The 27,596-nt window shown below is 42.5% G+C and overlaps 3 protein-coding genes across 3 annotated transcripts in view; 2 read left to right on the top strand and 1 right to left on the bottom strand.

Moving 5' to 3' along the window:
- LOC310732306 (uncharacterized protein) overlaps positions 1 to 17,461 on the top strand; it is a 1,052,581-nt gene extending 1,035,120 nt beyond the window's left edge. Inside the window, exon 6 of the mRNA XM_083552690.1 lies at positions 16,995 to 17,461. The gene's annotated coding sequence lies outside the window, so the exon portion shown is untranslated. The remainder of the gene's footprint in view (positions 1 to 16,994) is intronic.
- The window catches only part of LOC310732344 (uncharacterized protein), a 337,655-nt gene that overhangs the window by 224,547 nt on the left and 85,512 nt on the right, over positions 1 to 27,596 (bottom strand). The gene's annotated exons all lie outside the window — the stretch shown is intronic.
- The window catches only part of LOC310732693 (uncharacterized protein), a gene marked incomplete at its 3' end in the record, with an annotated part of 144,252 nt that overhangs the window by 98,727 nt on the left and 17,929 nt on the right, over positions 1 to 27,596 (top strand). The gene's annotated exons all lie outside the window — the stretch shown is intronic.

Here is a 27,596-nt window from a genome sequence, read left to right as displayed (position 1 = left end):
ATTTCCACACCGCAGCTGGAATTGCTCACCAGTTCAGCGCTGAACAGGGTAAGGATCTGTCTTGTCATACAGTGTCTCGACGTTTAAGAGCATTTGGACTGAAAGCCCACTCTGCAGTGACCAAACCTCTTATTAGCAGAAAGAATTTAAAGGCTAGACTAAGCTTTGCTGAGGAGCATGTTGTGTGGACAGAGGAGAACTGGTCCAAAGTTCACTTCAGTGATGAAAGCAAGTTTAATTTATGTGGGTCCGATGGGAAACATTATGTTCGGCGACAAACTGGAGAAAGACTAAACTCAAAGTGTGTAAAGAAGTCCGTGAAAAGTGGAGGAGGAAGTGTCATGGTTTGGGGCATGTTTTCTGCAGAAGGAGTTGGGCCTCTTATACAGCTACATGGCAGAGTGAGTGCAAATGTTTATCAGAACCTTCTTCAACAACATTTGGTTCCTTCCCTGCATTCATCACCCAATCAGCCAGCAGTGTTCATGCAGGACAACGCTCCATGTCACACAGCAAAACGGGTAAAGCAGTTTCTTGAAACTGAAAACATTGAAATAATGACATGGCCTGCCCAGAGTCCTGATCTCAACCCAATAGAGAACCTCTGGAAAATCCTTGGAGACAAATTTATGGCCAAGGAACCCACTACAGTCACCCGAACTGTGGAGGAGACTGGAAGAAGAGTGGACCAAAATCACACCAGAGCAGTGTGAGAGACTAGTGCTGTCCTGTGGCCACAGACATGCTAAAGTCATTCAGAGCAGAGGCCTGTATACTTCCTACTAATTGCTGACTGTTGTAACCATCAGAAAATTTTGTTGTAATCTTTTTCAATGCTACAGTCATTGTTGTTCTTTAATTTTAATCAGTTTGTTTTCTGCAAAATAATGTTTTTTTGGAAATGCCTTAGTTATTTTGTGGAAAAGGTGTTCTGGTAGCATGGTATAGACAGGACAAAAACTCCAACTGTTGAGCAGTGAAGATGACATTATTTCAGAATTGTTCAATTGTTTATGAATTGTTCTCTAATTTTGATCTCCAGTGTATATGTGTGCTTACAATGCCATTGTATTGTTGAGCAAATTTAACAATGATCGGAATGTATCTCACATATACATATTCACATACATAGCTGTTCCAGCATATTAGCAAAAGTCCTTGGAAAAAAATGCTTTTTAAATTACTTTTTGTGTTTTTTAAATAAAAAACTTTTATTTGTTCTTTACTGATGTCGATGATTATGATGGTTATGATTATCTATTTTGCATCTATTTTGAAATATTCTTTTAAATGTTTGAAATTTATTTTTTTTCCTGTGGTCAAATGTTCAAATTGTACAAATACAAGTGACTGTTCTTTATATCAGAAACTGTTATTCTTTCCAAATGTTACAAATAAAAGACATCTGTAATAAGAAACTAAATTTAGCCATGAAAAACCAAATGAAATGTAATTCCAAAATTTTAAATGAGTAAGATTTTATGGTGAATTGTGCAATAGGTAGTCTGGATATATCAGGGATAGGGTAGTGAGTGGGTTGTTGTATATATTTAATTTAATTGGATAGCCATTTAAAAACATAAAGTACCTGATAAATAAACTTGGGTAAAAATCCTATTTCGTAAATTTATATTGCTGTGGTCAAACGGACTTTAATGGAAAGCATTTAGGATAATAAAGTAATTTAGGATATTAAGTACATTTACAGAAGCGTTAATTATCCAGGGTTTTACAGATAAAGGTAAAACAGACATTTTGAATCATGCTGTCTATGCAGACAGCAATAATTCTTTATTGCTAAACTGACTAAAAATATCAAAATCTGTCTATCAGCTGTATGTTTTTGATATGCAGTACACCATTCTTTGGTATTCATATTTCAGTGAATGCCACAAAATATATTTGAGATCTTGGGAAGAATTCATTCATTATAAAGTTAAGAACAATCAGAATATATGGATTGACACAAAAGAAAGTATTATTAGGGTCTGATATTATATTTCTCTTTATTTCCTCCATTTTCTTTGAAAGATGATTTGAAAGTGTAGCTTAGTGATGAAATGCACCATCTCTTCTTTGTATTTAAGATGCATTTGTCTCTGTGTGTGTATGCATGTGTGTGTATAATGTTCTCACATTTCTGAAAACTAAATAGAATCATGATTTGAAAATATATAAAATATATTTTGTGTTAAAATCTTCAGAAGCCCTGCTAGCTACACAACATGCCTACATAAAATACATTTTGTGAGAAGATAATGTAATTTAATATGAATCGAAAAAAATATATATAATTAAGACTGGAATAATGTATCAGTAATCACTAGCCTTTAAAAGAGCAACCAGAAAAAAAAAAGAAAAACATAAAAATAGCAATGACTAAAAAGAGCTGTTTAAAGAAACATTTTTTTTTCTAGCAGCTTGATTCACACCTGCATGCTCTTTGTCAGGCCTGGGTTGTCTGTTGCATGGCAGGAGGATTTTTAAATGATTAATTGCGCTGTCTGTTGAATAGAGGCCTTGAAACAGCAGGATTTTCTGCATATGTAAATACAAGAAGTATCCATTTAGCACTAAATAACAGGTTCTTCAAAAGCCTGAACAAAATCATGATTCCGACCAATTCACCAATCATTTCTATTAGCAAATGCCAATCCACAAACATAGGAGAAATCCCACAGGCCTTTTATCTCCCCATATAAAAAAATTAACACATTAAAATAATAGACAGCTGCAGGCCGTGCATGAGACCTGATCCATATAAATCGATATAAAAAATTAGCAAAACTGTTTACATTTTTTTTCGTTTTTTTTTTTTAATGCTCCAGGCTGGTAAAAAAGACACTACAAGATTTGTTCTCATGATTCCGACCAATTCACCAATCATTTCTATTAGCAAATGCCAATCCACAAACATAGGAGAAATCCCTCAGGCCTTTTATCTCCCTATTTAAAAAATAAAAAAAAATTAACACATTAAAATAATAGACAGCTGCATGCCGTGCATGAGACCTGATCCATATAAATCGATATAAAAAATTAGCAAAACTGTTTACATTTTTTTTCGTTTTTTTTTTTTTTTTTTTTTTTTAATGCTCCAGGCTGGTAAAAAAAAGACACTACAAGATTTGTTCTGCTGTCTCCAAATAAATGCTAAGTTTATTTTTTCGCTAACTGTTTGTTGTCAATGAAACTTTTGTAAATTACAAAGAAAAATAAGTTTACTTACTAAAATTCCCTCATTAGTACTTAAATATTTGGTTAACAAAACTTTTTTTTTTTTACAAATTAACAAAAATAAACTGTGGTCCCCTGGTGGTCTAGTGGTTAAGATGCAGCGCTCCCACCGCTGCGACCCGGGTTCGATTCCCGGTCAGGGAACCATCCCCAGCCACTCTTAGTGCCGGTCCCAAGCCCGGATAAATTGGGGAGGGTTGCGTTAGGAAGGGCATCCAGCGTAAAACATGTGCCAAATCAAACGTGCGGAGGATCCGCTGTGGCGACCCCTAACGGGAGAAGGCGAAAAGAATGTTTTTTAACAAAAATAAACTGTGCAAAGTAAAAAAAAAAAAAAGTTGTGTGTGTGTGTGTGTGTGTGTGTGTGTGTATATATATATATATATATATATATATATATATATATATATATATATTCATTCATTCATTCATTTTCTCCCGCTTATCCGTAATCCGGGTCGCGGGGCAGCAGTCTCAGCGGACCCCCGCCTCCGACTGCTGCCCAATCCTCACAGCACGGTCCCTTACGGTCCCTCCTGCAGGTGGTGAGCCCACGGGAAGATATATATATATATATACACTGAGGAAAATAAGTATTTGAACACCCTGCTATTTTGCACGTTCTCCCACTTAGAAATCATGGAGGGGTCTGAAATTGTCATCGTAGGTGCATGTCCACTGTGAGAGACATAATCTAAAAAAAAAAAAAATCCAGAAATCACAATGTATGATTTTTTAAACTATTTATTTGTATGATACAGCTGGTTTCACATGGTTTCAATAATAATAAACATACATTTGTCCATGCCAATGCTGATTAGAGAATTAAAAATGTACACAGGTACATTTAGAACAGATAAAAATTTGCATTTTAGTTGTGATTATCTATGAGTTAACTAATGACAATCATGCGATTAAACACGACTAAATATTTGAATCACTTGACAATCCTAATATATGCAGTATCTAATGAGCACCACTGTTGTCTGTTGTCTTCCTGGGCATGGAATCCACCAGAGCTCCACAGGTTGTTGCTGGGATCCTCTTCCACTCCTCCATAATAACATTATGGAGCTGCTGGATGTTAGACACATGGCACGTCTCCACCTTCAGCTTAAGGATGCTCCCAGGTGCTCAATAGGGTTTAGGTATGCAGACATCTCTAAGTGTGAGTGCCACAGGATAACTTGTTTAAAAGTCACATACAAATAAAATGAATCTGTTCCCTTCACACCAAAGGGCAAACAATATACACTCCTATTCTCTCAAAGTGTGTATCAACAACTGGTGTTGATATAAACTGAGCATAAGCAGTTGTGCAACTGACAGCAAGTTCTTTCTTCTTAGCCTGCCTTAAGAGCCCAAAATGAAAGCGCTGCCTCGCCAGCTGGGTGATGTCACGAACAGAAAGCTATAAAACGCACATAAAGTGAGACCATGCTAAATCATTCTCTGGTACTTTGTAACTGATCATAAAAGGTAGTATCCCCAATAAGCACCGGTTTTCATGTGCATTGCCTCCTAACACTCATAGGTGATGGAAAAGTCAAAGAAATCTTTTGTGGACAGTTTTATCATTCAGCTTGTTAGGAAATTAACAGATTGACCAGTTGAGCTTCTGAAGAGCTTTATGCTCCTGGATCTCTGAATGCTATCCAATGCAAAAATGACAAAGGTGTGAAGAGTGAAAGCTTTTCAATAAACCCACCTAAAGAGTAAGCTACAAGATTACCAACTTCTGTAGCAAATATAGTTCCCTTTGCCAAGACTACAAAAATACCATCATCCTCCAAGGATTTCAAATCTCTAAGCAGTGGCTCCAACACTTTTGGGTATCCACATTGGTTGACATCATCTGCCCCACAAAGAGAACGGAGGTTAGTGTAGTTCACAGGGTAGAAGAAATGCCTGCAAACACCCAGTACACAGCTATAAATAATGAGTGAGAGTCTATGTTCATCTCCATATTTAAAACTGTTTTCTCAAAAACAAAAAAGATCCATTGTACAATGACTTGTATCCTACAGAAACATCAAATGGCTACCTATTCTGTAATACTATGTCTTGAATGTGTCTGTTGTTCAAAAGTTGTGACAACAATGGAAGAATCGGCACATACTGGAAAGTTTTTTCCTGCTATAATCAAGCATGTACTCAGTTGGCTCAGTCCGTAAGAAATCTTTCTTCTCTTTTTATATGTATGTTTAGTTTAGTCCTGTGATACGTGTAGTCCCATTCATTAAACGCCTTATGTTCACAAGTGTGTAGTGAATTTATCTTGCAAAAAAGGGAAAATCTATGAGTAATTATAACGAGTTATAGAATCAACAGTATAACAGTAATAGAATCAATGTAACAATTATTTGATCTGTTTGTCTTACTTGCATTGACTTTGTTGCTGAACAAGAGTCCGGATGCGGGAGACAAATAAGATACTTCATGAGTCCATTAGGAGGAAGTTCTTGGGGGATGGTTTGAGCGATGATTGATTGGTGGGTGTTCAGGACATTTTAAAGGTCCCCTAGCCACACCCATCTTTGGTGGAATGGCCAATACAAGGCATGAACTTTTGAGAGGAAAAACTTTTTGTCTCCATTCATGGCCCACTTACATGTTTATGGCTGGTCTAGAGAACTGATAAAGTTTTATCCAACGTGTATTAAAGGCATACACCATTGTTTATGAAATAGAGAGCAGATAATTTTAATATCAAGGATGAAAGGAAAAGACAGCATTAAGGCAGAGATACATTGATACACATAAGCCTTTAAAGTGTAACTAATGTCGAGTAGCAATGATGATATTATAAAAGGAGAATACATATACATGCATATATTATACAGAGTTTGGAATACTTATGTGTGTGTGCTCTTGTGTGGAAGGTACGTCACACCCAGATGTACTGGAGCCGAGTTCAACAGAGTGTGAGCTGCCTTATCATTCCTTTGAAATTAGATTGAGAGACCAGAGTACTGTTTGTTTATTGCCTTTGTGAAACTCCCACCCAATATAACGGTTGAGGTTGAGACCCAGTCTGTAATTTATATGCAGATATGAAATGGTTAAAAAGGGGTGTCTGAGACATGAGATCCAACTAATCAACAAATGATCCTAGGCAGGCGCTACAACTGATTGTCTCTAAATGCTGCTTACAATTCTAAGTCACTAAATACTGATTCTGCTACATGCTAAGTTACAGCTAGTTATGGTATAAATTAGGGAGTTGTTTCTTTCTTGGCCGGGGAGAAAACCTTTCCAAGAATTGATAAAAGATTATACTGTGTGCTCAGTGGACGAACAGATAAAGAAATTGTAAAATTGATTCTATGTAGCGAATTTCTCTCCCAAAAAGGGAAATATTAATAAATAATTATAACGGGTTATAATTACTCCTAAATATTAATCTCCCTGGCCAAGAAAGAGGTGACCCCCCTCACAGGAGGATCTGTCGTGCCAGCCTGTACAGAGGGCATGAACACAGACCCTCCTGGTGGTTGATGTATAAGACCACCGATGTGTTGTCCGAGCGGACCAACACCTGATGGCATTTAAGGTCCGGGAGAAAGTGCTTCAAAGCCAGAAGCACGGGCAGCATTTCAAGGCAATTGATGTGCCACCTCAGATGGACACTGTCCCAAAGACCTTGTGCAAAACGGCCACTCATGACCGCTCCCCATCGTAAGCACAATGCTATGAACGGGAAATCCCAACATGGGGCCTTGGAGAAGGAACCCGGTTTCTCTCTATGCATCTAAGGCACGTAGGCATCGCCATGTGACCTTAATCATGCCGAGGGGATTGCCCTTCTGAGAAAACCCCTGGGCCACTCTGAGCCACCAATGAAGGGGTCTCATGTACAGAAGGTTAAGTGGAATTACACTTGAAGCTGCTGCCATGAGCCCGAGCAGTCTCTGAAACTGCTTGACAGTGAGTGACTGCCCTTCTCTGACCTTCCTGACCGCCGTGAGGATGGACGCTATGCAGACAGAGGAAAGCTGCACGCGCATAGTTACCAAATCCCAAATAATGCCGAGATAGGTGGATCTCTGTGACGGAGAAAGCACACTCTTTCCGGTATTCGGCCGAAACCCCAGCTCCCTCATGTGAGCAAGAATGACATCGCGATGCTGGGCCGCTAACCTGCTCTGATTGAGCTAATATCAACCAATCGTCAATATAATTGAGGATACGGATGCCCTGAAGTCTCAGGGGAGCCAGAGGCGCATCGACACACTTCGTGAAGGTGCGGAGTGACAGGGCAAAGCTGAATAGAAGGACCCGGTATGGGAATGCTTTGACCCCAAAAGCAAACCCCAGGAACTTCCTGTGAGAAGGGAGGATGGGTATGTGAAAGTATGCATCCTTTAGATCTACTATGACAAACCAATACTGGGATCTGATCTGAGACACGACCTGCTTAAGAGTCAGCATACTGAACCGGAGCCTCATCAAAGCGGTTCAGCTGACGTAGATCTAGGACAGGACAAAACCCACCGTCCTTTTTTGTGAATTATGAAACGCCGGCTGTGGAACCCGGACTCTATGATGGAGGGACCACTTTGATAGCTTCCTTCCTCAGGAGAGTATTTGCTTTTTCTTCCAGGACTAGAGCCTGCTTGCTTCTCACCAGAGTGGCGGGTGAGACCTGAACTGAACTGCGGAGCCTCGCTCTACATTACGCAAGACCAACAGGGACACATCTGGCAAAGCCTCCAGGCTGCCAGGCTCTCCCTTAAGGGTATCAGTCTCGAGAGACTGAACTCCGGTGTGTCCAGAGCCAGGGCAGTGCAAAAGCGCTCTGTCTCTGCACTTGGCAGTACAAAATGCTGGGTTGAGGCTGTGCCCGCTGAGCAGCCTCATGAGAACGGCGTGGGAGATTCCACTGGAACGCCACCGATTGTCTCTTGGACTCCTGGAACCTGTCAACCACTGAATCAACAGTGTCGACCTTGTCCCTGTCCGCCATTTCAGACAGGGTAAGATAGAGGTGTCTCTCATTTGCAACTAGGGCAGCCATAGACCAGCTGATGGCCTTGGCGGTCTCCTTTTGTTTTAAGGAAGATGCCACATATGGACACCTCGGTGTGCAGGTCAGGGAAAAATGGCAAGCCCTGATGCGGAGGCTGTGACGCCGGGAGTAAAACAACTCTCATCAAGCTTGCCCGAGGGAGGGGCTCCATGAGCTCCTCACTATGGGGTTCGTAAGAGCCTGCACCCCCCCCCCCTCCCTCAGAGGAAGAGAGGCGGAGCAGTCACATTTTATGTACATTACTGATCTGTTATATACTCTGTATTCCTATTTTGTACTCTCTATATTGTCTCACATTGTCTGCATCTTCTATAGTCCAAGCTGAATGAATGGTGTTATCAATGTCTGTACTCTGAGAGTCACTAACAGCTGCAACCAAATTCCTTGTGTGTGTCAACACACTTGGCCAGTAAACCTGATTCTAATTCTGATATTTCCCTTTTTGCGAGCTAATTTGCTACACGTTTTTAACATATAAATAACATTTGTTGTAGTGACTGTCATTTCTTAAGCACAACTTAAATATCTTGCAAAATGATTTTTAATTACTGTAGCTAAAGCTTGACACCAAATTCTTGTCTTACCAACAAAAACACAAACACTTACATTTTATTGTTAACAAAAAAGACAGAGGTAACTTTAGTTACAGAAAGTTAACTTTCAGTTAGCCTAGACTTTGGCTAAGGCAATCACAAACGGCTAGCTAGGATTAACAACTTTACTAGCGAACCTTTTGGTTACTTAATAATATATAATATGTTTTAAAACGCGTTTTTTTCATTACCACTAACGCTTCACTAATGCAGGAAAAAAACTATTTTTTACATAAGTACGGGAGAAAATTTGTTTTTTAGCTAGCTTGTTATGACCGATGTCTGCATAAAGGAACAAAGGCTACAAATATTAACTTCTTGTCTAACATAGAACGATGACCAGGCGATAGATACAGTGTATCCAGAAATTTACAGTGCTTTACTTTTTCCACATTTTGTTATGTTACAGCCTTATTCCAAAATGTATTAAATAAAAAAATCCACAGCCTTTGTCTTGACAAACAAATTCTAGCTCAGGTGCATCCTGTTTCCACTGATCATCATTTATTGAAGTCCACCTGTGGTAAATTCATTTGATTGGACATGATTTGAAAAGGCACACACCTGTCTATATAAGGTCCCACATTCAACCCCTTAGTCTTCAGCGCTGCACCCACGTGACGATATCCCATTGTTCTCAGGTGTTAATGTTTAGCAATAGATTAAATAAAAAGGGAGAAGTGTAACTGTGGCAGCGGGGGTGTGGCCGAGCACCGGTTTGTAAATGGAGGGTGAGGCCGGGAGCAGGTGGACACAGGAATGCCTCACCTGAAGGGAATTCTGTCTAATGAGTGTTCTCTCTCTCTTGCAGTGATCGGAGGGAGCATTTAAGGAGGCGCGTGAGGATGTGTGTGTGCCAGAGAACGAGTGACTGAGGCACTGAGCACAAAGCAAATATATAAAATAAAGAAATCTTTGTTGATTCTGAAACTGTCCTGTCGTGGCGTTCATTTCCTCGAACCATACGCTCTCCCACAGTAACAATGACTCTACATCATTATCTATACATCATTCTAAAGGTCTAAGCCTTAAGCAGCGATTTTGGACAACCGACTCTTCCTAGAGCGGGCCACCCAGCCAAACTGAGCGATCGGGTTAGAAGAGCCTTAGTCAATGAGGTGACCAAGAACACGATGGTTATTCTGAAATAGCTCTAGCATTTCTCTGTGGAGAGAGAAAAACCTTCCAGAAGAACAACCATCTCTGCAGCATTCCACCAATCAGGCCTGTATGGTAGAGTGGCCGGACAGAAGCTACTTCTCGTAAGTAAGGCACCACTTACTTAGGCATTTGTATTTGATTCAACCTTTATGCGTGCACAGCTGTCTACTACCTGCATTGAATTCATCCTTACGGGCGTCAGGATGGTGAAAGAAGACCAGTTACTCATTGGCAAGTCACACCATAAAGTTATGGGAAAGAGTAGTGAAAGCCAGGCTGAGAGAAGAGGGTGACCACTGTAGGGATGGTCAGATCTGTTCATGGTACCAGACTCCGAGAACTGCCATGCAACTTCATGAGGCCAGACCCCGAGAACTAACATGCAACAAAATAATAAACCTTCTAATCTGAAGAGAGGATCTCTTTGATCTGAGGATAGAAAGCCATTTGTTCAGCTGCCCAGTCACCCATCCTTGAGCCCCCCCTCTTTCCCTCCTGGGGAGATGGCCGGATAATGGAAAGATCCCGGAATTCAATTTACTTTACTTGAATAAAATATTCAATTTACCTTCAGTGTGATTGAAAATATGATCTCAGTCCCATATCAGTAGAACAGACCCCAGGTTTGGGGAAATTCTGTCCTATTGACATAAGGTTTGCCCCGGAGAAGATCCTTACCAGGTGGTCTAGGTGACATTTGGTTTTTAGGTCACATCCTGTCCCAAGAAAGGGGGTGCAAAGCTTTATCACTTTGAATTTACAAGTGTTTACGATGGTTTGGGTATTTAAGGAAATTTGGCGAAAGAGTCTGGGAAACATTCGATAGTCAGAACTTCCCACACAGTCCCTGTGTGTCTCTTGCCAGGTATAGTGATTCTGTAACAATTCTTTAGTAAACTGCATTGATAAATTATTTGGTTTAATGTTGATCATGTTATGTAACTTTCTTCTATTATTTGTTTTAGATATGACATTTGTTTATTGATTATTGCCTGGCAAATAAATGTAAAATTCTTATTTAACTCTGAAATTTCCTGAAATCATTAATATCTAGTTGATTATGTAGTCTGGCGTTACCGCAAATCTGTGACCAGGATAGTACAAACTGAAGGCTTATGAACGGATGGCGCATAGAGCACAACGTCTGAGACCTTCTGATTTCTGACTATCTCTGACTTTAGCAAGTTATAACTAAGTGAGTAAATACAGTATTCTTTATGCATGAGCAAGCATTGGCGGCCTACTTAAAGAATTAGTTTACCGTTATATCCTCTGACTAAGGGACAGTCTGACGAGTTTGTGTCCGTGAGCATGTGTAGCGGCTATCACTGACTTAGCAAGTTATGACCAAGTAACTAAATCAACGAATATTAGTTTACCGTTATATCCTCTGACTAAGATTCGGATTGGCCAATGTGCCTCAGGTATAGTTAGTCGAGCACAAGATTCTAAGTGACTCCACGATCATAATAAATTATTAATTGAAAAGACGGAATGTTTAGAATAATATACTAAAATTACAAAAGTACAACCAATAAGGTGATCAGCTTGAATTAGAGATATTCAAGTTAAATCTTTATTATAAATTGGAGTCAGATTAGAGGTTAAAATAAGATTAATGTAACAAAGTGAACTCTATTTGAGTAATCTTTACAGCCGTGCTAGAAGGACTAACACACAGAATACCTTCACCCACACCAGTGGATTCCGTCATTGGGCCATTGGGTGGGCACCCTACCCCATCTGTGAGCAGCAGTATGGTTTCATGCCAAGGAAGAGCACCACAGACGCATTATTTGCTTTGAGAATGTTGATGGAGAAGTATAGAGAAGGTCAGAAGGAGTTGCATTGTGTGTTTGTGGACTTAGAGAAAGCATACAACAGGGTGATGAGAGAGGAGTTGTGGTATTGTATGAGGAAGTCAGGTGTTAGAGAAGTATGTGAGAGTGGTGCAGGTAATGTATGAGGACAGTGTGACAGCAGTGAAGTGTGCACTGTGCACTGTGAACTGGAAGGCTTTCCACAAAATTTATAATAGGATGGGTGTTAATGAGAATCTTTGACAATTCTTCCAGAAGCGGCCAGGCCAGTCAAGTTCTTCCACACCAAACTCACTAACTTGTTAATGACTGTGCACTAACACCAGTGCACAGTCATGTTAAAACAGAAACTGACAATCCCCAAACTGTTCCCACAAAATTGGGGCAGTGCTGGGGCTGATGGCAGCAGCGTCCAATGTGGTTCCTGCACATGAGACTAATTCAGTGCTGGCTCAGGGTTCTCTCGGAGGCAATCCACTCCGTACAATCAAGGCCACATGGTGAGCCTTATGTGCCTAAGATGTGTGAAAAGATCCCGGGTTCCTGTCTCAAGGTTTGGTGCTGGGAGACCCCACTCGTCACATGATGCTAACGATGGATGTTTCCCTCACAGACTAAGTCATGAGTGGCCACTCCATCCAAGGTCTTTGGGGAGGGCCCTAATTGCTGTGGTACATCAATAACTTAGAGATGCTGGCTGTGCTGGACCTCAGAGGTAATCATGTGTTGGTCCGGTTTGACCTCTGTGTTCTCTGATATCAACCAGCAGGGGCTTGTGCCTTCTGTACAAGCTGGCACATCAGAGTTTCCTGTGGGTCCAGGGGAAGCTGCTCTCCTTTAGGGCATTGTATATCCTGGGCCACCTAAATGAGGGAGCAGATGCCCTCTCGAGGCAAGGGCTCCCCAAGTGGTGGAGCAGATCTGGGAGAAATTTTACAGAGCTCAAGTGGACTTGTTTGTGAGTCAAGAGATGTCGTACTGTCCCCTCTGGTTCTCCTTACTCCTCCAGCCCCTCTAGACCACAGGCATGGCTGAGGCTGTACCTATATGCCTTCCCTCCTGTCGTGCTGACTATGTCCATCTCCTCCTGGTGGCCCCCACGGTGGCCAGGAAGACGATGGTTTGTGGACCTGGTAGCCCTTCTCGATCGCCTTTCCTGGGAGATTCCTCTAAGGTGGGATTTTCTCTTTCAGGCAGGGGACTGTAAGAATTACAGACTGCCTCAACTCAGATTCCACCCCACGCTATATCAAATTAAGATCATCCGCAAAACGGCTCAAATTTCACAAAAGTAGTTGTCAAGTCAAGTCAAGTCAAGAAGCTTTTATTGCCATTTCAACCATATATAGCTGATGCAGTACACAGTGAAATGAAACAACGTTCCTCCTGAACCCAGGTGCTACATAAAACAACATAAAACAACAGTTACAGAACAGAAGAACACAGGCCCAGGAACTAAGATCCTCGCCACATAAAGGGCATGTGTGCAACTGGTGCAAACTGTGCAAAAGACAACACAAGACAGTGCAAGACAACACAGGACAGTGCAGCCCAACCAGAGGTGGGAAGTAACGAAGTACAAATACTTTGTTACTGTACTTAAGTAGATTTTTCTGGTATCAGTACTTTACTCCACTATTTATTTTTCAGACTTTTTACTTTTACTTATTACATTTTTACACAAATATCTGTACTTTTTACTTCTTACATTTTCAAAACAGGCTCGTTACTTTAGTTTTAATCCATTGATTTGGTAAAATATCAAATTTCTCTTTTCACTGCGTGCTGATTTCAGCCGAACAACCGATTTCCTGTTACTGCGCGTCTTTTATTCAATCCGCTGAAATACATTCATTAGGTAACAACATGGGCATAAATCCCGGGGGGGACGGAGGGGACATGCCCCCCCCCCATCCGAGAGTTGTGCCCCCCCTAAAAAAATTTTCTAAAAAATATCGCACTCTCTGTTGTAAATAATATATCTATGTATACCTAAGATATAAGATGTGTAAGTAGAAAAAAACAAACGCAAAAATGCATTTAGAAACAGTCACACACCCCCAACCCCCCCCCCCCCTCCTCACAGTGGTTTGACCCACTGCCTGCTTTCCCAGGTCATCTCACCTACTCTACACACACGAGTCAGGTGTGTGTTCATCTCACCTACTCTACACACACGAGTCAGGTGTGTGTCTGTGACTCAATTAATGTTCAACTTTATTAACTAGCGTATTTTATTCACTTTAAATAAAGCGATTCTCTTTAATGTAGTTGATGCAGACTTATTCATAAATTAGTTGCGGCAAAAATGCTGATTAGCGATGTAATTTTCCATGAATCTGCTCTATTAGCGATTAAAATATGACTTATCTAGTGAACGTTAGCTTGTTTACAATAGCTTGTAGCATAGTGCACTGACACTAACACGCCAAAGCCGTTTCCCATGCAGTGTTTTATTTGGGACAACTTGACATAATGTTAACTTAACATTAACGGCCACAATTAGCATATTGTTTATCTGTGCCTTTACTAAATGAGCACTGTGCTACAGCCGAACTGACCCCACTGTATTTTTATAATCAATTTCTATTCTGTTCTTAAGTGTCTAAATTAATTTTAAATAAAATGTTGAACTTTTTTTTAATTCCTTGTTTTGCTTTGTCATTGAACCTGAGAAAAACTTAAACTTTAAAATAACCATAATGACGCAGTCTCCATGCTACAATAATAAAAGCAAAGTGTTTCACTGTGGGGACACTGTGTCTTTATCAGTACAATTTGACTGTATTATTTGTGTCCCCCTTCAAAAATTGCTCATGAGAAATTTTTTTTTTTTTATTGTCCCCCCTACTGTTAAATGAAATTTACTCCATCTATCTATCTATCTATCTATCTATCTATCTATCTATCTATCTATCTATCTATCTATCTATCTATCTATCTATCTATCTATCTATCTAATATTAATATGATGTGAGGTTCAGTTAACAGCTAAAACAGGTAGAAGTAATAACTACTTTTTACTTAAGTACATGTCAGAGCCAAGACTTCTTTACTTTCACTTAAGTAAAAAGGTATAGTCAGTACTTCAACTTTTACACGAGTATTTTAAAACATGAGTATCTGTACTTCTACTTAAGTAATGGATGTGTGTACTTTTGCAACCTCTGAGCCCAACACACAATACACAAAATATAAAAATAAAAACAGCAATAGCTCCGCCAGTAAAACCTGTCGTGACAGAATAAGGTGCACAGTAGCAGAAAAATGTAAACAGAGAAATGTAAACAGAATTGTGCAATTCTACAATAGCAGAAAAATTTCACAGAATTGTGCCATTCAACAATAGCAGCAATCAAAATAAACTGAACAGTGACCAAAGGATTTGGACAATATATTGTGCAAAAAGAGCAAGTCCCGGAAGATCAGCAACAAACGGCATGTAAAAATTTTGCGATAATGAAAGGTGTGAATAGTGCTGAAACCTGGGTGTGCGAAGTGTATGTGTGTTGAGTCCGGTTGTATAGATCAGTCACACAGTTGTGTGTAAGTGTGTGTATGTGTGTGAGAGAGAGTTCAGTTCAGATGTTTGTTGAGAAGTCTGATGGCTTGCGGAAAAAAACTGTTGCACAGTCTTGATGTGACGGCCCGAATGCTTCGGAACCGTTTCCCTGATGGTAGGAGGGTGAAGTGTGTGTGTGAGACGGGTGTGTGTGGTCATCCACAATGCTGTGTGCTTTGCAGATGCAGCGAGTAGTGTAAATGTCCATGATAGAGGGGAGAGAGACTCCGATGATCTTCTCAGCTGTCCTCACTATCCTCTGTAGGGTCTTGTGATCCGAGACGGTGCAGTTCCCAAACCAGGCAGTGATGCAGCTGCTTAAGATGCTCTCGATTGTCTCTCTGTAGAACATGGTCAGGATGGGGGGGGAGGGAGATGGGCTTTCCTCAGCCTTCTCAGGAAGTAGAGATGCTGCTGGGCTTTCTTGGTGATGGAGCTGGTGTTAAGTGACCAGGTGAGGTTGTCCGCCAGATGAACACCAAGGAATTTGGTGCTCTTGATGATCTCCACTAAAGATCCATCGATGATCAGTGGAGAATGGTCACTCTGTGTTCTCCTGAAGTCAACAACCATCTCTTTCGTTTTGTCCACGTTCAGAGACAGGTTGTTAGCTCCACACCAGGCTGTTAACCGTTGCACCTCCTCTCTGTATGCTGACTCGTCGTTCTTGCTGATTAGACCCACCACGGTCGTGTCATCAGCAAACTTAATGATGTGATTAGAGCTGTGCGTTGGTGCACAGTCGTGAGTCAGCAGAGTGAACAGCAGTGGACTGAGCACACAGCGCTGAGGGGCTCCAGTGCTCAGTGTGGTGGTGCTGGTGATGCTGTTCCCGATCCGTACTTACTGAGGTCTCTCAGTCAGGAAGTCCAGGATCCAGTTGCAGAGGGAGGTGTTCAGGCCCAGTGGGCTCAGCTTCTCGATCAGGTGCTGACGAATAATTGTGTTGAATGCTGAACTGAAGTCTATGAACAGCATCCTTACATAAGAGTCCTTGTTATCCAGATGGGTGAGGGCCAGATGGAGGGTTGTGGAGATGGCATCGTCCATGGAGCGGTTTGGACGATACGCAAACTGCATGTTTTTAGCAGCGCACGCACCTTGGCGGTCATCCATGGCTTCTGGTTGGAGCGTGTAGTGATGGTCTTGGAGATAGTCACGTCATCAATGCACTTGCCGATGTACCTGGTCACTGTTGACGTGTACTCCTCCAAGTTGATGAAATCGCCATTGGTTGCAGCTTCCCTGAACATGTCCCAGTCAGTGCATTCAAAACAGTCCTGGAGAGCAGACATGGATCCTGCTGGCCAGGTTCTCACTTGTTTTTGAGCTGGTCTTGAACGCCTGCTGAGTGGTCTGTATGCTGGGATCAACATAACAGAGATGTGGTCTAAGTACCCGAGGTGGGGGCGGGGCTTCGCCCGGTATGCGCCCCGGATGCAACATCCAGCGTGTTTTCTCCTCTGGTTGCAAAGTCCACATTCTGATAGAATTTGGAAAGCACAGTCCTGAGATTTGTGTGATTAAAATCTCCCACGACTATAAACAATCCATCAGGGTGTGTGTTTTGAAGTTCGCTAATGGTCCCGTAGAGTACACTGAGCGCTTCCTTAGCATTAGCGCTAGGTGGTATGTACACTCCGAGCACAATAGCGGTGGTGAATTCCTGTGGTAAATAAAAAGGGCTACATCTCACAACAATAAACTCCAGCAGCGATGAGCAGTAGGTGGAAACAAGCACAGAGTTCTTATACCATTCCGTGTTGATGTAAACACACAGACTGCCGCCGCGAGTCTTACCGCAAAGAGCTGCATTTCTGTCGGCACGAAACGCGGCTAGCCCGTCCAGCTGGATGGCGTCGTCCGGAACTCTGTCGCTCAGCCACGTCTCAGTAAACACAAAAACGCAGCAGTGTCTGTACTCACGCCGAGTAGCTTGTTGGAGTCTGATGTAGTCTAATTTATTGTCCAGGGAGCAGACATTTGCCAGCAGTAGTGATGGTAGAGCGGGCCGGCTAGGGTTAGCTTTTAGCCTAGCATTAGCACCCGCTCGCTTTCCGCGTTTCTCCTTCCTCGCGCAGCGCTTCCGATTCCCCCTCCTCCGTCAGTCCGCCGCAGGCGATGCCGAGGTCTGGAGTGTTGTGTAGGGCGGGCTACAAAATGAATTTAGCACCTCTTTGGGTCCAGAGCGGCCGCTGTGAGCTACTGTCGCGCCGCCATCTTGGAGTAGTTTGTGTAGTTTGTGTAGTTTGACATAGAATTTCAGTTGTATCAATCCTAATCATAGTCTCAATTGAATCAGTCTGGGAGAGACAGCAAGCCAACAATTTTTACAAGGGGCCACATGAGAAACCTGAATTGTGTCAGAGGGCCACACCAACAATAAAAAACACTGAAAGAAAAGATTGACAATAATTAGAACTATTGCATTTATGGCTATGAGTGTGTACTAACCTCACTAAAATCAATGCATTGCAATTAAAATAATAAATCAATTACAAAAGTTTTTCTATTTTTTATTATATTGTTATTTATTCATTACCATTCATAGTATTGACAGACAGACAGCGGTCAATTATTATTATTAGTCTGTTAAACGAAAATAATTGACAGTTTGGAAGCCCATTCAAGTGAATGAAAAATAAAGTCGTGTAATAAATAATATTCTTCTTCTTCTTCTTCTTTCGGCTGCTCCCATTAGGGGTCGCCACAGCGGATCATCCGTCTCCATACCACCCTGTCCTCTATATCTGCCTCTTTTACACCAACTACCTGCATGTCTTCCCTCACCACATCCATGAACCTCCTCCTTGGCCTTCCTCTTTTCCTCCTACCTGGTGGCTCCATCTTCAGCATTTTTCTACCAATATAATTCATGTCCCTTCTCTGCACATGTCCAAACCATCTCAATCTCGCCTCCCTCACCTTGTCACCAAAACATCCTACATGTGCTGTCCCTCTAATAAACTCATTTCTAATCTTGTCCATCCTCGTCACTCCCAACGAAAACCTCAACATCTTCAGCTCTGCTACCTCCAGCTCCACCTCCTGTCTTTTACTCAATGCCACTGTCTCTAATCCATACAACATCGCAGGTCTCACCACAGTCCTATAAACTTTCCCTTTCATTCTTGCAGATACTCTTCTATCACAAATCACTCCTGTCACTCTTCTCCACCCACTCCACCCTGCCTGCACTCTTTTCTTTACTTCCCTAACACACTCTCCATTACTTTGCGCTGTTGACCCCAGGTACCTAAACTCCTCCACCTTCTCCACCTCTTCTCCCTGCAACCGCTTCACTCCACTGCCCTCCCTCTCATTCACACACATGTACTCTGTCTTACTCCTACTGACTTTCATTCCCCTTCTCTCCAGCGCATATCTCCACCTCTCCAGGCTCTTCTCAACCTGCTCTTTACTCTCACCACAAATCACAATATCATCTGCAAACATCATAGTCCAGGGAGACTCCTGTCTGACCTCGTCCGTCAACCTGTCCATCACCACTGCAAACAGGAAAGGGCTCAGGGCCGATCCTTGATGCAGTCCAACCTTCACCCTGAACCAGTCTGTCGTACCTACTGCACACTTTACTGCCGTCACACTGTCCTCATACATGTCCTGCACCACCCTCACATACTTCTCTGACACACCTGACTTCCTCATACAATACCACAACTCCTCTCTCGGCACCCTGTCGTATGCTTTCTCTAAATCCACAAATACACAATGCAGCTCCTTCTGTCCTTCTCTATACTTCTCCATCAACATCCTTAAAGCAAATAAGGCATCTGTGGTGCTCTGCCTCGGCATGAAACCATACTGTTGCTCACAGATGGTCACCTCTTCTCTCAACCTGGCTTCCACTACTCTTTCCCATAACTTCATGGTGTGACTGATCAACTTAATTCCCCTGTAGTTACTGCAGGTCTGCACATCTCCCTTATGCTTAAAGATCGGTACCAGCACACTCCTTCTCCATTCCTCAGGCATCCTCTCCCCTTCCAGAATCCTGTTAAACAATCTGGTTAAAAACTCCACTGCCATCTCTCCTAAACATCTCCACGCTTCTACCGGTATGTCATCTGGTCCAACCGACTTTCCATTCTTCATCCTCTTAATCGCTGCTCTCACTTCCTCCTTACTAATCCTATCTACATCCTGCTTCACCAACTCCACATCCTCCAACCTTCTCTCTCTCTGATTTTCCTCATTCATCAGCTGCTCAAAATCTCCCTCCATCTTATCAACACACTCTCCTCACTAGTCAACACATTTCCCTCTCCATCCTTTATTGCTCTAACTTGCAGTACATCCTTCCCAGCTCGGTCCCTCTGCTTGGCCAATCGGTATAAATCCTTTTCTCCTTCCTTAGTGTCCAACCTCTTATACAGTTCCTCATATGCCTTTTCCTTGGCTTTCGCCACATCCCTTTTAACCTGCTGCCGCATCTCCTTGTACTCCTGCCTACTTTTCTCATCACTCTGTCGATCCCACTTCTGTTTTGCCAACCTCTTTCCCCTAATGCTCTCCTGCACTTCCTCATTCCACCACCACGTCTCCTTGTCTTGCTTTCTATTTCCAGATGTCACACCAAGTACTTTTCTAGCTGCCTCCCTCATCACTCCTGCAGTAGTTGCCCAATCATCCGGCACCTCTTCACCACCACCGAGCCCCTGTCTGACCTCTTCCCTGAACCTCACACTACACTCTTACTCCTTCAGTTTCCACCATCTTATTCTTCTTTCAAACCTTACTTTCCTCCTCTTCTTCTTCGCCTCCAAAACCATCCTACAGACCACCATCCGATGCTGTCTAGCTACACTGTCCCCCGCCAACACCTTACAGTCTCCAATCTCCTTCAGGTTGCATCTCCTACACAGAAGATAATCCACCTGTGTGCACCTTCCTCCACTCTTATACGTCACCCTATGATCCTCCTTCTTCTTAAAATACGTGTTCACCACTGCCATTTCCATCCTTTTAGCAAAATCTACCACCATCTGCCCTTCCACATTCCTCTCCTTAAAACCATACCTACCCATTACCTCCTCATCACCTCTGTTCCCTTCACCTACATGCCCATTAAAGTCTGCCCCAATCACAAATCGTTCTTTCCTAGGTACACCATCTACCACTTCATCTAATTCACTCCAGAATCTTTCTTTCTCCTCCATCTCACAGCCAACTTGTGGAGCATAGGCACTGATGACATTTATCATCATCCCTTCAACTTCCACCTTCACGATCATCACCCTATCAGAAACTCTCTTCACCTCCACTACACTCTTACTGTACGCTTCCTTCAGAATCACCCCTACACCATTTCTCTTCCCATCCACACCATGATAAAACAGTTTAAACCCACCTCCAATGTTCCTGGCCTTACTCCCTTTCCACTTGGTCTCCTGAACACACAACACATCTACCTTTCTCCTCTCCATCATATCAGCTATCTCTCTCCCTTTACCCGTCATAGTACCAACATTTAAAGTACCAACCCGAACCTCTACTCTCCTACACTGCTCCTTTTCCTGCCGTCTCTGTAGACGCCTTCCTCCTCTCCTTCTCCTCCTTCGGCCAACAGTAGCCCAATTTCCACTGGTACCCTGTCGGCTAACGATACCTGTGGCGGTCGTTGTTAACCCGGGCCTCGACCGATCCGGTATGAAATTCTCATTTGTGATCCGCATATTTGATTTGGCACATGTTTTACGCTGGATGCCCTTCCTAACGCAACCCTCCCCATTTACCCGGGCTTGGGACCGGCACTAAGAGTACACTGGCTTGTGCCCCCCTAATGGCTGGGTTGTGTAATAAATAATATTATATTATAATAATTATTATTTTCGGGATCCGCGGGGAATGTTTCAAAGATCAACCAGTCGATCCACTGGCGACCAGTGATCTAAGGCAATGAATTCCATAATTTTTTGTGTTATGCCTTTTGTCTTGGCACCATCACTGGTAAATTTTCCTGCCTTTTCTAAAATTGTCCGCTACAGACGGAGTGCGCATGCTCGGATTGACTTTACTTTTCTGCGCCACATTCTTCTCATATTTAGATTGCCAATCGGGATGTTTGGACTTCAGGTTATAAATTAAACCCGAAGTGGAGAAACTCTTTGCAGATACATTCAGCATTGCATGTGTTACAGGCCCCGTGCAAAAGGCGGCCGTGTTAGCAGATTAAAAAGTCCCTGTAAAAACAGAAATAATTGAGGAGACACATAATCCCCAGCAATTGTGAGAGCGCCTGCACGACACTGCTCCTTCACACAAATCCTCTGTTCATTTTCAAAATAAGAGTCCTGATCTTTCTCAGCAATAGACAACATTTTAAATGTTGCAGTTTTCAGCTCTCCATGAAATTGGACATATAAAATATGTGTAACATAGACAGTATTTTAAACTTTGCAGTTTTTCAGCTTTCAACTACATTTAACATAACATTTAAATATATATAAAACGAAAAACAGGGTATAGAAAATAAACTTTTTTTTTTTCAAAATCACAATACCCATAATGTGTACATACTTTAGGGTGTCACATCCTCCCCAACAAAATGAAATAGGCTCCAGTTACAAAAACTCACACAATTAAATACTCTTCAACACATTGCATCTATTTGTTTCAATATACTGGCATTGGATATGTGAATGGTCTGAATGTGTTCATGTCAGTGTAAGGTGAGATCTGAAAAGAGTGTGTCAAAGGATAAGGTGTTGTCCACACAGGTAAGTATGGGACTGTATAAGCTGCTACATGATTGAGTGTGTTCTAGGGTTGTACTGAGGGTTGACCTAGTGTCTCATATGTGAACATGAACTTTGGTTTTTGTTCCCGTGCAGATCGTCTTATGAATATCGGATCTTCTTCTGCTGGGTAGTCCCTTGCATCATTCATCTGTGGACTTTCCACTTCACTGTCTTCACTCCTTGGTGAGGATATGGAGCAGTGAACTGCTTCATCCATTGGCTGACTACTGCTTTGGATATCTTCCCCTTGTAGTGACACTGACATTTGATCTTGTTCTCCACAGGCAGGTACTGGTGACATTTCTACCTGAAGATTCTCCTGATTTGGTTCTGGACTTGGTAGGTAAGTATTCTCTCTTCTAGGTTCTGTCCAACTAGCAGGAATCCTCAACCAACACTCTCCAGTATCACTCTCATCCGAATCAGTCTCTTCTCCTGAATGGTAAGCAAGCTCCTTGCCTTGTGTCTCTCTGTCCTTTTGACTGTTTTGCTTCCGCTTCACAGGTTTCCCAGGATCCAATGGAGTTTCCACGGGTAAGTCATTTACCAATAACAGCAGGTTTCGATGCAGAGTGCGTGTTCCCTTCTTGCTTCCATTTTCAGGGCTCACCTTATACACCGGGTTGTCAGCTACTTGCTCTGTGACCACATAGATGTTTTTTTCCCAGTATGGTCTGAGTTTTCCCGGACCTCCTCGCTCACTAAGATTTCTGACCAATACCCTGTCTCCGGGTCTTAGCACTACACCTCTGACTTTAAGGTCGTACTGGGCTTTGCCTCGTGCACTTGCCTGCTTGCTGTTTTCACTTGCTATTTGGTATGCCTCACCCATTCTTCTAGCCCACTGTTCAGCAAAACCTCGGGGTGTTTGCCCCTCATCTTCTTCAACCAGCCCGAATATCAAATCAACTGGGAGGCGAGGATGTCTTCCGTAAAGCAGGTAAAATGGAGAGTACCCAGTTGACTCATGACGAGTGCAATTGTAGGCGTGTACAATCTGGGGTAGATGATCTTTCCACTTTGCTTTTTCTTTGTCAGCCATCGTTCGGAGCATCTGGAGGAGAGTCCGGTTAAATCTCAGCTGGGTTCCCTTGAGGGTGATATGGAGATGTTCTTGAGTGACGCACTCCAGCCAATTGTCTGAGACTCCGAAACAGTGCATTCTCAAACTCTCTGCCCTGGTCGTGATGTAGCTTTCCAGGGTAGCCGAAGCGAGGGATGTAGTCACTGAACAACCGCTCAGCCGCTGTCCGTCCGGACTTATTTCTCGTAGGGTAAGCTTGAGCGAATCGTGTAAAGTGGTCTATGGCAACTAATATATATTCATACCCTCCCTGACTCTGTTCCAGGTGCAGAAAATCGATGCAGACAAGTTCCATTGGCGAGCTGGAAGTTAAACTCCCCATAGGTGCTCGGACATGTGTCACTGGTTTTTTTGCTTTGATGCATGGGCACTTTTTAGTAATGTACTCCTCTACTTCTTTCTTTATGTGTGGCCAGTAGAACCTCTTCCTCATTAAGTGGATTACTCTTTCTTGGCCTACATGTCCCATCCTATCATGCAGGTACTCTAAAGCCAGTTGTCTATACTTTGTTGGAAGAACAAGCTGTTTTCTTCCAGCCACGTGCCGATACAGACACCCATCTTCCAAAGACAGCTTGCTCCACTCTCTTAAGAGTTTCCTGGCTGGACCCCTCACACGGCTCCTACTGTCTTCATCCGGCACCTTATCTGTCTCTTTCATCTCCATTATCCTAAAGATTACTGGTTCATCCCTTTGAGCTTTGGCGAGTTCATCCTTGCTTACAGGCGGCAAAAAGGGGGCAGAGGAAGATGGGTCCATGTTTGCGTGAGCCATATTCAGTGCTGCAATCCAAGCCACATCCTTCTTCCTAGCTGCATAGGTTCCATCCCAGATTGCTCGTATCACCTCTAGTGAGAGGTCCTCTGTGCACTCTGCAACATATTTCTCCATATCAAGAGGAAGGCGTGACAGCGACAACATTTCTTCCATTATCCAAAAATGGCTCCATCAGATTCATGACCACGTTTTCTGCCAGCCTTTCTCCCTTCTGACGACTGGGGTCCTTTCCCAAGTAAGGAGATGCATTGCAGACATATTTGGTCTCCAAATCCGTGGCCATCCAGAACTTGATCCCAAATTTGTCTGGCTTGGTTGCGATATACTGTGTGAATGGACAACGAACCTTGGTAGGGAACAGCTGTTCATCTATGGTCATGTGTTCTCCTGGAGTGAAACTCTCAGCACAGTTCTTGTTGATGCGTGTCTAGATGTCGGAGATTGCAGCAAATTTCTGTTTTCACCCATTCTGCCCGCGTGTCCTTGTCATCAAATCGAAGGTGTTGCATAATTGAAATGAATCTATCTCAGGGCATTGTCTCTTTGATTACTGGCACCAGAAAGCTTTGCTGACCAGCAATCCACAATGGCACCAACGGGACACATGATTTCTTCTTTTTCAAACATAATTAAAATGAATGCTACAGTTCATGAATTGCCAAATTCCAGTCCGGCTCTGTTCAGCAGGCTTGATGGACCCTGCACTCCCTGATGGTCTGCAGCATTCCCACATCTAACAGGCAAAGGAAGCTTTGGAGCACGCTTGTAATTGTATGCTGTCAGAAGATAAACAAAAGGGAATGGTAAATTTCCTTCTCTACCCACACAGTGCCGTCTTTTGCCGTCTGGCTCAGACAGGGCTTTCCAGTACCACGGTGCATCTTTCGTGGAGGCATGTTGGGTTCTTTTTCCATCTCCTTTTCGGATTCTTCTGAGGAGGTATCAGTGGCCTGCTGGACAAATGAAATCTCTCATCCATCAGAGTCTGCTTTGTCCATTTCCTGAAGCCAGGCCAAAGCCTGTTGCGTGGAGAGGTTCTTCCTGTGTGGCAGTGATACGGAGGCCATCCCGATGTGCGTTCTCAAAAATGCGAAGAAGAAATTATTCTCCCGCCTGGGTCGGTCTGCTTTTATGCACAGCACTGTGCTGTAGTCATGCAATGCCACTCCCTTACATACACAGTCACAATGGACAGAATAGACCAAAACTTTACTCAGCTTATGACATTTGTGTACAAACATACATTGGAGACTGTAGTGTTAGCAAGTTTTTATTTTATTTGTCATTGTATTAGCAACTTTTCATTCTGTTCACACTTTTTTATAAATAAAACAGACTTGTGTTTCCATATAATGTGAATGTGTGTCTTTAAAATTTGCAGGTCAGTTAATGTGTGGGATATTTTGTATAGATACGGCAGGCATTTCTAAAGGTTTCCAAGTTACACACAGAGGTTTGGCCTTGGACCTTGGATCTGAGCTACTCTGAGTAAACAAATTCAAATGTGCCAGGCCTCACAGGTGATGAGTGGTTTGCACAACAAAAGCGGGAGGAGAATCGAGCTGAAGAACTGCGAAAATCTCAACAGGGGTGAATAACACCTCAAGACTTGCACCAGAAGGATACATTTAAAGGATAACTCCGGTCTATACTTCAAAGGGAAGAACAATATAAAATATATGTGCAGAGTTAGCTCTGGGTTCTTTTTCTGACTCCGATGAACCCAAAGTGCTTCATCTATTTTGTCATTGCTAAGACGTTATAAACTTCTACATTACGATCTTCGTTGTCCTCATCATTTTTTCTTACAGGGCACAATAGTCCACCCCTGCCCAGAGCTGTGAAGACTGTGGCCCATGAGTGGGTACAACTCTGAGCTGCCGGCCTCTCTACTGAGGTGGTTGAGACCCTCCTCCAATCCAGAGCTCAGTCACTGGGTAGAACTCGCTAGTGACTTATTTCTTTCCAGTACCCATTACCTAGAGGCTCTATCTGAGTCTCCCTTCAAGCTGTTGGCCGAGGCATCCTGGAGGTTTCTTACAGTCAAGACTGTGTTCCTCCTGGCCATTTCCTCTCTCAAGAGAGTGGGGGATCTTCAGGCCCTTTCTGTGGCCCCCTCTTTCCTGGAGGGGACTTCATAAATGGCCAGTGCCTTCCTTTATCATAAAACAGGGTATGTTTCTAATGTAACCTCGGTTGTCCCACGATCTGTTATGCTCCAGGCATTCTTCCCTTACCTTTCCAGGCCCCAGACCAGTAAAAGCTGGACCGACTATGTCTGGTGCAATCACTGGACATATATGTCTACAGAACTGTCGAGAATGGGAAAAAAATGTAAGCTGAAAACCAAGCACTCTCATGGGTCACGACTAAAACCTAGACATAAACTTAGACTTAAACTTAGACTCTGCATATTAGTAACCATGTCTGCAAAACATTAGGCTATCTGACAGACATAAGGCTGCATTGCGGGGATAAAATATATTACCTCATTGGCATTAGTTTATGGGAGCTGAACAGAAGGTTTCTTGAGTCACCACTTCAGTTTGATGGCAAAACACAAATTTTCAGAAATACGTTGAATGGAAAGAAGGTTGGGTAATTTTAGTTTGTTTATATCGACAAAACCCCCAGGCACTTGCTCGACAAAATTAACAAACGAGTTACGTTTAACACCATGTTCGCTATAGTCATTTACAGACTTGATAACGTAACAGTTTCGACAAAGCATGTTTCTGTCAGAAAATATCAAACATTCTGAAATAGATTTTTTATAAAAACGCTTTTATGTACCTAACAACAAAGTACACAAGTCCATTAGCTGCAGATCCAATGTAGCAAATGTAGTGTTCAAACACTCCTGAACACCAATGAATATACTTCAAAACACAACACAGCCAGGGAGTATCCCATAACACAAACCGTAGACTTCAGAAATTTGCTGTGTAAGGGTAAAAGGATGTTTCTCTTCCCCCAATTACCCATTTCTTTATCCCAGTTATGTTTGCATATTCTGCATTTTTGACAAGAAGTGATGTGTTACAAGGGTATCTGCAAGAGTGTAAGGGAAAGTGTAAAGGACTGAGGTGAGACCCATATGTTGTATATTTTAGAGACAGTGGCATTGAAAAAAAAAAGAGAGGAGTCAGAGCTGGAGGTGTCAGACTTTACAATGCTGAGGTTTTCATTGGCAGTGATGAGAATGGACAGGATTAGGAACAAGTTTATTAAAGCCGTTCATTAAGGACGTTTTGGAGAAAAGGTGATGGGGGGGGTAGATTGAGATGGTTTGGTAATGTGCAATGGAGAGACATACTATATACTCTATATACTATATAGGTTGAATAATTCTGAGGATAGAGCCACCGAGTGGGAGAAAAAGAGGAAGGCCAAGTAGGAGGTTTATGGATGTGGTGAGTGAAGACATGGTTTGAAAGAGGCAGATGCAGAGGACAGGGTAGTATGGAGACAAATTATCTGCTGTTGCGACCCCTAATGGGAGCAGCCGAAAGAAGAAGATGATCACAGAAACTACAGTTAAATGTGTGTCTTACTGCAAGTAGATTTGTCT

Source organism: Silurus aristotelis, assembly GCF_946808225.1.
Source record: "Silurus aristotelis genome assembly, chromosome: 10".
Taxonomy (NCBI): Eukaryota; Metazoa; Chordata; class Actinopteri; order Siluriformes; family Siluridae; genus Silurus; species Silurus aristotelis.
The sequence above is the reverse complement of the archived record's forward strand: the minus strand, read 5'-3'. Positions and strand labels throughout refer to the sequence as shown.